Source organism: Coffea arabica, chromosome 11c (assembly GCF_036785885.1).
Source record: "Coffea arabica cultivar ET-39 chromosome 11c, Coffea Arabica ET-39 HiFi, whole genome shotgun sequence".
Lineage (NCBI taxonomy): Eukaryota > Viridiplantae > Streptophyta > Magnoliopsida > Gentianales > Rubiaceae > Coffea > Coffea arabica.
This window is the reverse complement of record NC_092330.1, coordinates 38,316,431-38,327,528: the sequence shown is the minus strand read 5'-3', so window position 1 is coordinate 38,327,528 and position 11,098 is coordinate 38,316,431. Positions and strand designations below refer to the sequence as shown.

General features: G+C 36.3%; 1 pseudogene across 1 annotated transcript; it reads right to left on the bottom strand.

Annotated features, from left to right (window-relative positions):
• Positions 1–3,448: 3,448 nt before the first annotated feature.
• LOC113717013 (protein WVD2-like 7) lies at positions 3,449–10,825 on the bottom strand (annotated as a pseudogene). The gene is made up of 9 exons (XR_011822784.1): positions 10,558–10,825; positions 10,348–10,428; positions 8,655–9,470; positions 8,223–8,450; positions 8,046–8,086; positions 7,615–7,964; positions 7,443–7,514; positions 7,026–7,133; positions 3,449–6,424 (listed from the first exon to the last, which is right to left on the bottom strand). The product of XR_011822784.1 is annotated as a protein WVD2-like 7 (transcript).
• Between the last annotated feature and the right edge of the window lie 273 nt (positions 10,826–11,098).

Here is an 11,098-nt window from a genome sequence, read left to right as displayed (position 1 = left end):
TAGACAAATATTTGAGTCCTTATGTGCTAACCAACATAGAAGATACGTTGGCACAAAGGAAATTGGAGATGCCCAATTGAAATGGTAAATTCACACAAGTTTTTCAGCGTCAACATTTAAATCACAGCCCAATTAAAGGCATATAGTTACAAGATTGAGTAAAGGAACAAAAATTTTAGGAAAATGTGATTACGAAAAATAATGTAATTTTTTGACAGAAAATTGTAATCCAAACAGGGCCTTGCTGCTTCATTTTGAGTTCCGCATTGATCTTAGGATCTTAGGAATTCGAGGTTTGAGAAAGAAAAGAAGGGGGGTTTTTGGTTGGGGGGTTTGGGGGGGGGGGTGTTGAAAAATGATCTCAATGCAGGGATCGGGAAGGAAAGTTTCTTTAAAACCTCTACCAAGTTGCCCTTCCAAGTCCCAACATTGAGAGGAAGAAGCTAATTATGTGGCCACATTTTCTGTGTCTTTTCATTAGAGCGAACAAGCAATTAGAGTAATCGGATGGGAGTTTGAGAAAAGATTAAGCCTTACAAATTTCATTAGAAAATAAGACAAAATGGGATTAAACTAGGGATTTTGTATTTATTGCTTTTTGCATGGTATTAGTTAATCACTTCTTATATGTATTCATCTTTTACTACTCTGTAGCTTTGCAATTTGCCTGATTAACCAGCTTCTAATCGAGATTTCTCTCAATTCCTCTCAAATTCCTCTAATTGAGGGATTTGACGAAGGATTTAAAATCCTCTCAAATTCCTTTAATTGTTTAGATTATTTAGGAGGTATTTGAATTCGTAAATCATAAATTATTATAGTTTTTAAAATGTATTTTAATAATTGATGAATTATAAATTCAAATATCTTTCAAATAATTTAAACAACGAAAACGATTTGGGAGGATTTCAGATTTTTTATCAAATTCCTTAATCCAAAAGAAGCCTGAATACATCACATTACTTTAAAAAATAAAAAATACATCAGATATTACTTTCGGAGGCCATGGTTATTCGCCAATGCTGGCAAGGACCAAGGCTCGATGTCTCAGAAAAGTAACTTTAACAGCTGCATAACCCTTACCTTTTTAGAGGTTTTCTGCTCAAGGACCCTTACTTTCAGATTGATGTTAAGGCAAAGGGAAACAAAAACTTGGAAGTGGAACTTCCAAGGAAGAGTAAACTTTATGTTAGGTAATCAAGATTACTTATTTTCACTTTCTAGTTGATCTGATCAAATATAAAAGTTGTTCAAATTCTCTGACTTTGAAAAAGTCCATTGCTTTTTCGTTCAGCCCTACACAACTTTCAAAATTTTGCCCTTTCTCTCCAAGGAGAAAAGAGAAAAAGAAGAGAAGGGAAGCTTCATACTACTTTCTGGCTGCTTTTTCTACCTTTTTTCATGTGTTGGTAAGGAAAGGAGTTTATTATTGCACAGACAATCTCAACTTCCATGGTCAAGCTTTAAATCTTGATTAAGGGTTTTTTTTTTCGAAGGAAATCTTGATTAAGGGTTAAATAATTATTTTTTTAAAAAAAAAAAATTGTTTAACTATTAGCATTAGGTTATCCACATCACAATTGGACAAGAAGGATATAAGAATCAATGCATATATAATAAGCTTTGGAGCTGTTTTAGCTAATAGACAAATTGGATTAGAGAATCAATCGTCTTTTTGACAACAATAATGAAACGTAGGCAACAGGCAATCATCAAATCTACCTTCTCCTCATCCAATTAATCAGAGAAAACGCATTAGCATCACAGACTAATCCTTCTTTTTTAAAAAAAAAATTCATTATATGTGTTTTAAGTTAATTGGTTGGTCATTAGTACTTAACCAACTGATCTTCTCAAGAAATCTTTATGCTTAACAATTTGTTTGTTTTTTTTAATATCATTTTGGCCCACATGTTTTAATCATCAGGCATCTCACCATCCAGCTGTGGGACTAATCTTTCTTTGCGTATGGTAGAATCAAATTTAATCATTGAATTGAATCACACCTCTTAAGAGTCAACAAATGCACGCTCCACCAGCAATCTTGTCAAACTCCTGTGTTTCTTCTTTTTTTTGAGTAAATCTTATATGCACTGATGGTGTGCACACTATGACAGTTGGATGCACGACTGGATTTCAAATTTAAATTCGAATTATGTGTCATGCATCAAATAATAAAAGTGTATGAGTATAGAAAATTAATTCTTTTTTTTTTTTTAACTTCCGGAAATTTTTCATAACCAGAAATCAGTATACCAAAAGATCTATAGATAAACTTAAAGAATCAAGAAGAGCTTTAATTGTCGACCCATGTGGTTAATGCTTGTAACTTTGTAGGGAGGAAACTCCATTTTTTTCTTGTAGTTTTTTAGGTTCATCAGTTCATTGTCTGTAATGAAAAAGGTTACAAGAAAGGAAGAAATTATGATCAGGTGTGAGTAAACATGTTGATTTGCAAATCTCCAGGCTGAGGTCAAAAATCATGGCGATGTTTGAGATTTGCCATGTGTCTTGGATCTTGTTGATCTTCCTTCACAACATAGAAACTGTAAAACACAATTAGAAAATTCACCTAGTTGCACCTTAACTAGAAAAAGAAAAAAAAAAACCCTTTAAATTGGTTCTGATCAAATTTGTGATTGAAAAATGACTAGATACATTTTTTTTCCTTTGATAATAGAACAAAAGTGCAACCATTACAAGAATTGATTGTCCACATTCCTTTGCTTGGTTTGAGGCCAAAGGGAGTTGCATTTGGCAATTTTAGAGTACTTTATATGCATTAATACAGCGATTACATAGAGCATGGTGAACATGTGGAATATTAGTGTACAAATATGTTCTAACAAAAGCGTAAAACAAGAACATCCTTTCATATGTTCTTAGGAAATACTTGTCAAATTCAACCCCGATCATTGAATTCAAAATGCTCAACCAACGTAATAAACATTACTCTTATCGTTACACCTACAATGCCCTCAGCCAATCTTCAAACTGCCCCTTATGTGCTTCTAGCATCTTTTAGTAGGACTCCTTTTTCTAGTCACCTCTTCCCTTCTGGTCCCCAAAATAATCATATCTAAGGAAACTCCCACAGTTTTTCATCTCAATATTCACTGGTCTGGGTGACACTAACAGCCCTAACAACTCTGCCGCTCAATTTGGATTGAAGCACAAGCCTAGAGCTATTAATATATTGCAAATGGTGGACAAATGAGCCACTTGGCTAGATAAAGACATCCAAAAGGGACCTAAAGCTTCAAGAACCTCAGGAATTCCATCCTCTTCTTAGTCCCAGCAACTTTGGCTTTTTTCCTTTTAGTAGTGACAAAGTCCTCAGGATTATTATCAAAAAAAAAAAAAAAAAAAAAAAAGTCCTCAGGATTTTCCCAACCTAGGTCCACACTTGATACCCTTCAAAGCCAACTCAACACCTTTGGTATACTCCTTTTCTTAGAATTCAATTCATCCCCCTTCTAGTCTCCTCACTCCTCTCCTTTTCTTTTCTTCCATTTTCCAGTCCTTTCTTCAAACAAATCATTTCCACAACATGGCTTCAACCCTCCAAAAACTACTGTCAACCCTACTTTTCGTCTCAACAGTTCTTCATTTTTCGGCAAGGTCAGTGGCCCAAGAGTGCCCATATCCGTGTAATCCACCGCCAACGGGTGCCGGAAACAATCCACCAGCGACTCCAACACCACCATCACCACCAGCAGGAGGATCTTTTTCTCCTCCAGGATCTTTCTCACCACCGACAGGAGTTATTCCGTATTTCCCTCCACCTGGCTACGTTACGGGGCAAGCACCGCCTCCTCCCGATCCTATCGTGCCATGGTTTCCTTACTACTATAGAAAACCACCTCATGGTGATCAGTCTTCAACAACAACCTTGCAAGGATCATCAAGAACCATGACCCTGACCATCCCTTTTCTTGTTTTGACTTTATTTCCTGCTTTTCTCTAAGTTTTCATCAAATTTGATGTAATTAACTAAGGTCTTAGATGTTATGAAAAATATTCTACCAGCTAGGATTGTTAATTTGTTATTACCATAGTGATAATTTCACTGTTGACATGTATCCAAGAATTTGCTGTTTTCTTTGCTCGAAAAGGCAAAGGTTTTGGTGATCATCAAGGGCGCATGATAGAGATGCTGGTGGCCTGCAGTCCAAAGTGTTGAAGTCGTCCAAGTTTGGTAACGTGGATACTTCTTTGTTATTTCCCTTTTTATTTATCCCCTGTCTTATAATATGGTACAATGACAAACACTTTCTAACCACACCAAGAATCTCTATTTGCATTAGATGCCATGTGTATCTGCTTTGATTCAATTTAATTATCACCTAAGTACTTATAAAATGATGCAAACAAATTATTGCAAATCTTAAGCTATACGTGTCCATTAAAATCACTATCTGGATTAAAGAAAAGCTTTTTCTTATTTGCTATAAGTACAAGGAAGTTTCATGGTTCCTGATCCTTTATCTTTATGTGGTCTAAATTTTGGTTTAGCATGCAGTATTTCATCCAAAAGGGGTAGCTGATATTTCAGTTCAATGGTCTGGTTTGTGTAGTAAGTCTCTTCTGTGGCAACATAATAACAAAGTTAGATTTGGACACAATTAGCCAGATAATGGCGTAATTTTGTGCATCTTCTAATTTACTGTCCTCATCAGACGGGCATTTCTCAAATAGATAAGAAAGGAAAAGAAAAGAGAATTTAATAGAGTTTAGGTGCAATATGAAAATCATGTTTCTACATGAAGTTGCAAGGAGGACAGATTTTTACAGGCTCTCCTTATCAATTGATTCTAAACGACTTGCAGGACAGTAATTGATAATTACGGTGTCCAAATATTTGCAATTAGTAACAAAAACTGGAAAAAGAAAAATAACAAAGAGATTGATCACAAACAGTAGTATCTAAAGAGGATGATGATCGCTTAACCGAACATGTGGGTTTGCCAATAAGAGTCCAACAAGAGAGGATGTAGAGGAGTATATTGCTTTCCTTTTCTAAGTATGGTTTACAAGAAACGAGGCATCTTATGATGATAGGTTGTGGAACTTGTGAAGGGCTTTTTTGTACTTGAATGAATCTTGATGAGCAGTACATAGACACAAGGTAGCAGATTAGATGATGAATAAACAGTCGGTGAGCGGCAGCAAAGATAGCTACATCCTGCAAGAAACTCTACTAGCCTGCAAAATGCTGATCTGCACCGTCAAAAACATATAAACAAAGATGAGATGATGAGTTTAGTATGAATAATCCTGAGTTCAGAGTAGGAATGCTTGTAAAAGACAAATTCTGCTTGCATCATTTGCAGGATTTGGATCAAAAGTGATATTGAATGCTCAGAGTTGCTTACATCATGATGCAGTAAAGCTTTCTGTTTAGCAATCTTTCAACTATGAGATTATTAAAATACAAAGAACCGTCTAAACGTCAACAACTACGGATTGCTTCCTTTGTATTTATCAACTTAGAGCTCTAGATAACCTGTCTGCCTCAAACATGCTCTAGATCACAAGTACTTTATTATCACTACTATTTTTTCAGTAGAAATGCGTTGGCAACCACACCAACCAAATTAACTGGGAAATTTTCATGGATTTCTGGTTGTAACACGATCAAAGTCTAAAATTGTAGAAAATTCTCCAACGGCAGGAACTATAAGCATTCTATTGTGTATCCAACTAGCATTTACATTAGACTTCATTGTATCCAAGCGGAAATTTTACGCTTCAGAGTTCATCTTGTTGGTGTTGCAGTCACAACCATGGCATCTGCTTCAGCAGATTATGTTCGACTGTTCTGTCCAAGAAAAGTTCATTTTGCCAACTGCAGTACTCAGAATTGGAAGGCATGGAAACATTGAACAGAGAGGTATAAAGTCTCCAGATGGCTACAGAAATGGATGGAAATAAGAACCTCAGCGATTTAGGAAGCAACGCCAACAGCTAGGTTATTTATTCTTGAGCTGTTGCATAGGTCAACAGCTTTAATGCCCTTTTTTATCACACCCTTCGTCCTTCTCTCAACTCCCACCTTATGTTTCCCCTCGACTTTCTGGCCTTTATTCAGCTTGTTAGCTTCTGATGCTCTTTCTTTCTGTAAACTTCTATGCTTGACCTTTTCCTGGTCTTCCTTCCCTGCAAGCCCTATTGCAGATGCAGTAGGATGGCAATTACTAGCTGCAAGATCTGAGAAACGTATACTTCTCTCAGAACGGACTGCTGAATGATAACGGGCAGCTCCAGATAGTGGTGGTGAGTTCACTGCTTTTGCAGATTCAGTAGTAAAACATGCTTGGCCGCTTCCCCGATTTGAACATGATCGTGACGCTGCAGTAGCTCCAATTGCAGTGCTTGAAGGCCTATTTTGGACTTTACTTGATTTTCCATTATTAGCTAAAACCTGAAGTAGATAATCAGTTACAAAGTCTCATAAATCATCCTTATGCTGCCATAAACTTGAAGTCTTCTACAGCATATGAGAAGCATACTAGTCACGAGAAAATGTTAATATGAAGAGTGGCAAAAATATCATTCAAAAGCAGTCAAATCTCATAACCTATCAATATATCCTGAAAGCAGAAATCAATAGGCGATTCAATGTCGCGAGATTTTCTTTTCTGCATGTGCCAAAACGAACCGTTAAGCAAAAAGGAGCTTAACTCATATGCAAAAGGGCATTTTGATATTTGTTTCTCCTTGAAAGTTGAGTACTAGGAGTGCATGGGTGGATGTCTGAAGTAAACAATAAAAGCACTTCAACAACAATTTCAAGTCATGAAAAGCAAAGGTTGGGTTCTCTACATGGATGTTCATTCAAGTTTAAAACAAAAAAAAAAAAGCATGCAAACAGATGCTTGTTGTGGCATGTCAGTTAGGATGACTACAAATATAAGACTTGTGACCAACTTGCATCTCTCAGTATACAATTTGCTGCCAACAAATATCATAATATATTCAGAAAAGCAACTGAAAAACCAAGTACAGCTGACTCCTCCACTTACCTTGTTTTTATCCGACCATCGTCCAGCTTCAGTATAAAATGAAGGCATTGGTGTTGCTTTAAAGTTTAGGCTTCTGCGCAACTGCTTAATGTCTGCTTCAGTCTTTTCCTGGAATAACATAAACTAACCAAATAAAGCATCTAGGAAAGATATATTAGACAACTGAAACGCAATATTTTAACATATTAAATGAGAAACAAACATAAGGGTGGTCAAACAGCATACACTACATAAATATTCTTTCTTCTAAATAAGACCAAAAAAAAAAGTAATGCAAACTTATTGGTTAAAGATCACTTTTATTGATTGCAGCAAAGTCATTTTCTTTGGGGATGTTGAGCAATCTATCAAAGGAATGTTGAGGAATCTATCTAAGTGTTTCAGAAAGTACATAAATGACCTGCCCAGGCATATTACCTGCTTTTTAGCTCTAACTTCCAGCATTTCAGTCTCCTTAGCATGCATTTTCTCCTCCAACTTGTTATTAAACTGAAATAAAATTTGCAATCATGAAAAATTTACAAGTATAAATGATGCCAGCACGCTATTTTAAATTAAGTTAGAATAGACAAAACAGTATCTTCCTTGCCTCTTTCCTCTTGTCAGCACGTTCATCACTTTTGAAGCTGAAAGCAGAAGCACATGATTTGATAAATTGCTTGGATGAATTAACAGATCGCATTGGCCTAGACAAGAATAAGAAACAGATATAAAACCAGAATAGCTAGAATGTTGCAAAGAATGGATTTTTGCTGATTGCTTGCATTGTGGTGTGTTCTAGGGGCAGCCTTGTCTGCTGTAGAAGGCCGAGAACTTATTATAGGGGCAATCTTGTCTGCTGTAGAAGGCCGAGAACTTAATCTAGGGGCAAGCTTGTCTGCTGTAGAAGGCCGAGAACTGACAGCCTTTTTTGTTGTTGATTCTTTTGCATTGCTTTGGCTGAAAGAAAAGCATCTCTCTTATACTCAACAGTCAAAAGCATAAGTTCTGAATTAAAAATAACATCAAATAAACAAATACCTTTTGTTTTCAGGTAGTTTTGTCTTAAAACTCTGAGAAACCTATACAAATAAAAAGAGCATTTAAGACAAACCTCATATAGAGTTTTGAACGTAGCAGACAGTCGGCACTTTTTTGAACATTTCGGTTGTTTTATAGAGTACCTTCGTAGTAATCCAATCAACAAGAGAAAATTACCTCACAGGTTGATGCTTTGGGAGCAGAATACATTGCTGAAGCTGCAGAATCACATAATTGCTTTTCCTTTCTGGATCTTACTGAAGCATTAGTATCACTCTTAGAAGGCCTCTTTGTAAAGCACTTAGAAGCTTCACTTGACATGCTTTTCTTGGCCTGAACAACACTGAGCTGAGACGTTGTCAATTTGGACTTTGCAAGTTTAGTTTGTGATGACCCAAGCTTTGCCTACATTTACAAAATTGATCAATTATGGGGTCACAAAGTGCTTTTTTTTCCCCTTATAGAGTGGGATGGAAAACATAAATATTGAAGTTGAACCCAAGTTCAAGTAACACCCTGAAACAACACAGCATTTCTCAAATACCTCTTAACCTCCCCACAACTTTACCCACTGTATAAGTACTAAATAAGAAGCAATAAAGGACAAACCTTGGAACGACAACCTACTTCGTGTCTTGAACAAACTTCTTGCTCAGCCGTGGGACTCCCGGGCAACCAAGTTCCAGTTTTAGATGACATATCTGAACTTGTTGCTTCACTATCACCACTGTGGTTCTGTTTTACATGAGTTTCTGGTTCACAAGTTGTCAGAGGTGAATTTCTGCCTCCAGACTGACATGTTTCTTCTATTTTGACATGTTCACAAACAACGTCCTCAACATTGGAATTATCAGAGGTGTGACCAGCTTCAGGCTTAGAATGTGAAGTTCCAGAATGATCCAATTCATGTTCTGCTGCTTCAACATCACTTTCAAGTACTGAGTGACCATGACTAAGAGCATGAAGTTCCTCAAAATTGGCATTATTATCATGTTCACTCTCAGGCTTAGAGTATGAAGATGTAGAATAATCTAATTCATATTTTCTCAGTTCAAGCTCTCTTTCATCGAATGAATGACCTTGACTGTCGAATGAATGATCATGACTGTCATCATAGCTTGTCACAGTGCTATGCTCATTAAGATTCTCAATGTCCTCTTCACAACCCATGTTGTGCAATTTTGCACTTTCACTATTTTGACAGTCAATCCCGCTCTGACATTCTGATAGGTTCTGGCTCAAAAGTGCCTTCCTCCTAAAGTAGGCCTCAAAATATGCCTTCTTCTCAGTAACCGAACCAGGTTTTGAGCATTTCTCAACCTCTTCAAGATAACGATTATGCGAGAAGGATGACCTCCGCTCCCAACATAAAGCTTCTGTTTCAAATCTTCCAAATGAAATGGAGCCAGAGTGTAAAGAATCCGCCTGTCCAATTCAATCAATTAGTGTTAGGTTCCATTTTCTCTTTCTTCTTAATAAAACAGATACACACTCACGAAGGTGATCCTGAAAAGAAAAAAACTTTTGTAAAGCATTACCATGCGCTCGACACTGAAATATTTAAAATTGAGATTCTACTGACAAACATACACTTGTGGATGTACAAGTGACCTAAATTGCTAGGCAATGCATCCAGAGAGCTAAATATGTGGCACTACATCAGAAATTCATATACTCAATACTGAATTCATGCATCACAGGCATTGATCATAACAAATTCATAATGCGGGACTTAAATTTGCTGAGAAATGTCTCATCTATTACTGAGATAGAGTACAGTAGTCATTGACTATCATATAAAAGGGCATACTGGTCAGACTAAGATTCCGGTACACAACTATGAGATCCACAAATTCGAGTTAATAAAAAACTATAATCTAAGAGATCCAATTGAAGCATTGAACAGAAGATGCGTCCAACACTATAACACTAGAACAACTAAGCAAAGACTTTCACAAGCAAATCACCGTCAGTTTGTTTAAAGCCAACGCTTTACATAAGAGAAAAGAAAACTCAAATCTAGTAACTGCTGCAAGTTGCTAACAAGTAGCCAAAAAAGAAAAGTGATTCATCATCATGATGATCCAGAAAAGAAACTCAATCAATCCCATTAAAGCAGAAATATCCAAAAAAAAAAAAACACAGTTACTGCAAATAATTAAATCTAACTCCGACCCCATTAACCCCTTGCACAGAAAAGAAATATTAAACAACAAAATCAAAAGGCCGGTTCGAAGAAGAAACATAAAAAGGGGACCACAAATCAGATCAAACTAAGAAACTAAACAAGAGTACATTTTACCTGAAAACTAAGCCTAAATGGTTCTTGAATATCCCCAGCCATATTTTTGATTATTTGTCTTGTAATCATATCCTAATTCATCTGTAAATTATCAACAAAACCCACAAAAGAACATCACAAAGGGTCACAAAATCTGTAAAAAGAACCTCATTATATCAGCAATTATCATAAGCTTTAGAAATGAATCATCACTTTGAAGTAAGACAGGACCTTGAAGAGAAGGAAGGGAGAGAAGTACGGGGAGAATGCTTAAATGGGTTTCTTTGGAATGAATCAAGGAGTGAAAAAATTTGTACAAGAATTGGTTCTTTGCTTTAAAGATGAGACTTCAGGAAGTGGGAGTGAGCGACCGTGAAAGAGAGGCTTTGTTCAGTTTTCTTGCAGTGAAAATGAAGATGAACTGATGAAGCTGAAGAGCCAAAGTGTTGTGGCTGTTAAAATGAGTGGAAGTAAGAGAGGTTTAGTGTCCCCTGCCTGCGTGTACTATTACCGTATTGTTTGTTTTTCATTTTTTTTGGTTTTTATTTATAGTAATTAAATCAACTTAATTATTTGTACTCGTGTTTAATTAGGATACTTGGGTATTCTTCATTTAGCCCTCGAAACGAATCAAACATTTCAATTGAGCCCTTACAACTCAACATGAATACATGATCCATATTGCTACTATTTGATGTCCAAATGATGTAGGAAGACCAATCAGAAAAGGTTGGTAACTTACCTCCTCTTTTTCTAGTATAAGTAACATTAA